Below are 5,611 nucleotides of genomic sequence, written 5' to 3'. Positions count from 1 at the left end.
CTACAAAAAGAGCCCTGGTTACAGATGAAATTACAATGAATCCCAAACTCAGCCCTCCCACCCCTTCACAGTTCCCAGCCTTAATCCCACAATAGTTGTGTGTGTGTGTGTGTGTGTGTGTGTGTGTGTGTCCTGGCATGCGGTCACTTCCCCAATGGGCTCTCATTGCAATATGCCTACTATCTATTTTTTTAAGAAATTGGCAAAAAGCCTGCTTGGGCAGGAGGTAGGTTGTGGAATTGCCAGCACCCAGGGATTGGGGGGGGGGATGGTGATGGATGGGTGCGGGAAGATCTGAAAACCTGCACCTTCCCTTTCGCACAGTGTCAGTAACCAAGCTTGCTCTCCATGCAATCTTTCAGGAATAATTGCCCCAAAGCAGGGTTTTTTTTGGGGGGGGGATTAGTGAGGGGAGGGAAATGTAATGAAGCAGAGGGAAATTAGGAAAACAGATGACTGCACAATGCTGCACTGTGCTGTCGTGTTGATGCCCCTATGCTGCAGGGTTTTTTGCAGGGGAATGCAGCACAAAACGTCCATGTGGAAGCAGCCGTACGAAGAAAGTACATAAAAGAGGAAGAGGAGGAGGAGGAGGAGAAATGGGTTTATACCCTATCCTTCACTATCTGAAGGAGTCTCAGAGTAATGAAGCAGAGGGAAATTAGGAAAACAGATGACTGCACAATGCTGCACAGTGCCGTCATGTTGATGCCCCTATGCTGCAGGGTTTTTTGCAGGGGAATGCAGCACAAAGCTTCCATGTGGAAGCAGCAGTACGAAGAATGTACATAAAACAGGAGGTGGAGGAGGAGGAGAAATGGGTTTATACCCCATCCTTCACTATCTGACGGAGTCTCAGAGTGGCTTACAATCACCTTCCCTTCCTCTCCCCACAACAGACACCCTGTGAGGTAGGTGGGGCTGAGAGAGCTCTCTTGAGAACTGCCCTTGACATAACAACTCTGAGAGAACTTTGACTGATCCAAGGTCACCCAGCGGGCTGCATGTGGAGGAGTGGGGAATCAAACCCAGTTCTCCAGATTAGAGAGTCCGCCACTCTTAACTGGTACACACCACCTGTACAAGGGAGAGAATGAGACAAGTGAAGGCAGGTCCAAGCTGAGACAGAAAGAGACCCATCCTTTATTTATTGCAATTTTTTTCAATTCTTTTGCCTGCTTTTCTTCCACTGTTGGACTCAAGGCAGCTTCCGTGGGATTCCCAGAAGGTCTCCTGACCAGGCACTGTGCATCCCAAGCATGGCTTTGCTTTCGATTTCTGAATTGAAATTTGCTTTTATATTCTGGAGGGAGTTCTCCAGTAACCAAATGCAATCTGTGCCATTAAATATTGGACATAACATATAAAAGTGTACAAATTGCCTTGCTGGGTCAGACCAAGGTCAATCTAGTCCAAGATGTGGCTTCCCACAGAAGCTACTTCCCACAGAAGAAATTGACACTATTGTGTAGTGGGTTGCTGCATGGATGAACGACAGACGACGACGTAGTGCATAGCACGCTTTATTAGGTACACAACAAGACAGGGAACAAACGGCCGGCAGGCCAACTATATACACTACCAGGGGACCACCCCTGGGTTACTTCCCACAGAAGAAATTGACACCTTCAGCTGGAGGCCTTGAAATGGATCCCTGTCAGCTGTATGGTGTATTCCCTAGCAGTTGATATGCAGAGGATGATTCCCGCTGCTCAAGATTGTCACTGGTTGTTCTTACGCTGGGATTTTTCCCCTGTGCAGAAAGTAAGAAGGCGTGAGGCTAAAGGGGAACCAGACTCGGGTATGCTCAGTGCCTGGGTGGGAGACCACCTGGGAATCCCACATAACATCAGGCTTGACTTGTGGTATTTCTGGGGCTTTCTACTTTAACCTAGAGAAAGAAATAAACCTCCTTTTTCTGGTTTAAAGGGAATTTTGGAAGGGGGTGCGGAGGAATGTCCGTGTGGACGCATCCATTGTCGCCACTATGGGAAGTAGAGCACTGCGATCGGGGAATCTCCACCTGGAAGTTCCAGGCCCCCGAGGTGTGAAGCTTGCCCAAACTAAGGCTAGGGCGTTTTCAGTGGCGGCTCCTACCTGGTGGAACGAGCTCCCGGAGGAGATCCGGGCCCTGCGGGACCTTGTACAGTTCCGCAGGGCCTGTAAGACGGAGCTCTTCCGCCAGGCCTCTGAGTAGGAGCTGCCACCGCCACTATTCTACCACTGAGACTCCATCATCCATCTCCCCCATTATTGGGGGGGGGGGTAGATGTCGCCCGGCTGAGATGGGGAAAATATCATTCCTGGCGCTCATGCTATCAAGAAAACTGGCCGCCAATGTGGGTTGTTGCGCATCTTGGTGATTTTATGTAGATTGTTAGAGCACCGAATTTTACTATGTATGTAACATTGTTTTACTGTTTTAAATGTTTGAACTCGGCATTGCCGCTTGTTAGCCGCCCTGAGCCGCTGGGTAGGGCGGGATATAAATCCCTAAATAAATAAATAAATAAAGTTGTTGTAGCTAAGCTCTGCTTTCAAAATGGCACAGGGTGGCACCTTGCTGTCTGCTCTTCCCCGGCGGGAGACCACCAAGGAAATCCGGGGTCGCTGCACAGGGGCTAACAATGGCAAACCACCTCTGACCGCCTCTCGCCTTGAAAGTCCTATATGATTGCTATAAGTCAGCTGGGGCTTGATGACACTGACTGCCACCAGTTCCAGCCCCAGCCCCTTCTCGCCTAGCTGGTGTCAACTGTACAGCTCCCTGCAATCTATCACGACGACGGCATCTCAGTTATACCGCAGCAGTGCGGTCTGCATGGGGCTTGACCCCCATCTCATCCGATCCTGGAAGCTAAGCAGGGTTGGCCCCACATAGAACGTGGGTGGGAGACCACCAGGGAAGTCTAGGGATGCTACGCCGAGGCAGGCAATGGCCAACCACTTCTGTTGGTCTCTTGCCTTGAAAATCCTATGGGGGTCGCCATGAACTGGCTGCGACTCGATGGCACGTTACACCCAAATCAAGGTGTGTTGTAGTACTACAGCACGGCTCAGCAGGGAAAGGGAAACTGAAGGAGATGGGGGGGAGGTTTGGGGATGCAAGGTGGTCCCTACATGAGGGTTAAAGGGGAGGGGTGGAGTGAGCAGGGGTCATTTCCTGCGGAAGCGCACAGGAGCGGAGCTCCGGCAGTAAGAAGCCCAGAGGGCAGGCACATGCAACAAGCCCCGCCCCCTGCTCCCAGCAGTCCTCAGTCGGGCCACGAGGAGCAAGAGGCAGCCAGGTAAGTTGCAGAGGCCCCCCTCCCCGGCCCGCCTTCAAGTACAAGCTCTCCCTCCTCTGCGAGGGCAGATCTGCACGTCCCCCCCCCCAGTAGCTAGCAATCCAACAGTGGAGCCTGAGCGGTAGGTGTTGCCTTCTGACACACTTCCGGTGATGCCAGGGGGTGTGGCATATGCAAATGAGTTATGCTAATAAGTTATGCTAATGAGCTCCTGCACCTCCTTTTCTACGAAATAACTCCTGGGAGTGAGGGGACAGTGACCATTGCAAGCAGAGCAAAATCAGGGTGTGTCTCAGTGCCGAACCCACAAAGGACCTCACCTGCTGGAGGAAGGTTTGGTGGGCCGAAGGAAAGCTTCACACTTTCCTCAGAGTCAAGCCATGGAAACTGTCTTCTGGAACACAACAGATCACCTCGGTGTTTTTGGTCAGCAATCCATATTCTTCCCCGTGCCGGTGCTTGTACAGAAGGAAAATATGACCATTACATTTTGCTTTGCACAATCCATTGTACATTGAGAACGTGGCTGCTGTTCTTCTGTCATGTGATGAGGGAGAAAACACCCGTCCTTGGAGCCTTCGGCAAGCTGGAAGATCCAAACACAGAGCAGAATTGTGGTGGAAAGTCCTTGTCAAGTCGCCACTGATTTATGGTGACCACGTAGGGTTTTCAAGGCAAGAGATTAAACGGAGATGGTTTGCCATTGCCTACCTCTGCATATTGACCCTGGACTTCCTTGGTGGTCTTCCATCCAAGTGTTAACCAGGGCCAACCCTGCTTAGCTTCTGAGATCTGATCGGGCTACCCTGGGCCATCCAGTTCAGGGCAAGAGAGTTGAAAAGTTACAAGTTTTTGTTGGGAACATCCAGATCAGTAGAGTAGATGAGTGGGGCCTCAGCATGAATGTGAATATCTTCAGGTACTTATAGGTAAACTGGCTATTGCCAGAAGCAAGGTTGGCCAGGAACCAGGGGGGGGGGGGAAATGGATCCTTCTAGCAGGAATCAAGTCTTTGTTTTCGGGATTTTGACTCAGACATTCACCTATATCCGTCATCTCGATGTATGTGCTTTTGCAGGTGATATCTCTCGAGTTAGAATAATTATCATACAGAACACATTGGCTCTGGTAGAAAGCAATATAGCCCGCAGCCCTTTTAAATGCTGGGCTGACAAATTTTATTGTATTCTATTTTATTTACTTAGATGGATAACCTTGTCCGTCCCCAGGGGCTCAGGTCAGGCGGCAGCCTTTACAAATAGGAACGGTGAAATGCCGTCAAAGCAATTGCACACAGGCAGGGAAGAAATGTTTAAAAAGTACGCAGCTAAGCTAAAGCAAATCCTTGTTTATGCCTTATTTGCTGTTTCCCCCACTTTCTGCCTTCAAGGAACCAGTTGTGCGTGGACTCCTCCGCTGAGCAGCCCATGTACACCTGCCGTAGAACTGGAACGCATTGCAAAAGGTTCTGAAATGCGTTCTGGCGCACACGTTCTGTCCCCATAAGCAATGGCCCAGCCATGTGGGGCTTCATTGTGGACTCTCATGAACCAAAAATGTACCCAAGAACATGGGGTCGGGTCAGGTCCGGGGGGGGGGGGACTTCTTTCCTTTGCAGGGGAAAGTTGGATGGTAGACAGTCTCTGGCGCAGCTCTTTGTGACCACTTCTTTTTTCCTGTATATTTAAATTTCTTTCATTTTTCTTTTACAAATGCAACTACAGGGAATCCATTGTTGGTGGGAGGGAAAGAAGGAGAGGGATGTTAACCCTTTCACCCCCTGCCGCTTTCTCACTAGAAAAAGCCCCCACACAACTCCAAGTTGCTTCTATTCCTACTGCAGAAATGTATGCGTGCCTGAGGAAAACATAGGGATGGCTTCCAGTGAGAAACTGTAGGAGGGAAAAGAGCAGATTGTTTTAGATTGTGGATTTAATAGTCTTAATATTGGGGGGGGGGTCCCCTTGTAGATGGTAATGTGTACTTCTACAGCCTGCTTTTATTTCTACCCCCTCTGCTGAGATGGGCCTCCGTGAGGCAAAGGGCTCCGGACTTCTGTCCCAAAGTCCAGTCTTGATAGCCTTAATGAGAGTTGGTTAAAGTTTTCCTGTCTTCCACTTGATAAGGACATCCCCACAACTGTAATTAACAGCTACGTAACCTGCAGAACTTGTGTGTGTGTGTGTTAAGTGCCATCAAGTTGCTTCCAACTTATGGCAACCCTGTGAATTAATGTCCTCCAAAATGCCCTTTCGGCAACAGCCATTCTCAAGTCTTGCCAACTGAGGGCTTTTGTGGCTTCCTTGACTGAGTCCGTCCATCCC

The sequence above is a fragment of the Gekko japonicus genome, unplaced genomic scaffold, assembly GCF_001447785.1.
Source record: "Gekko japonicus isolate JY-2015 unplaced genomic scaffold, Gekko_japonicus_V1.1 scaffold604, whole genome shotgun sequence".
In the NCBI taxonomy this organism is placed as follows: domain Eukaryota; kingdom Metazoa; phylum Chordata; class Lepidosauria; order Squamata; family Gekkonidae; genus Gekko; species Gekko japonicus.
The sequence above is the reverse complement of the archived record's forward strand: the minus strand, read 5'-3'. Positions refer to the sequence as shown.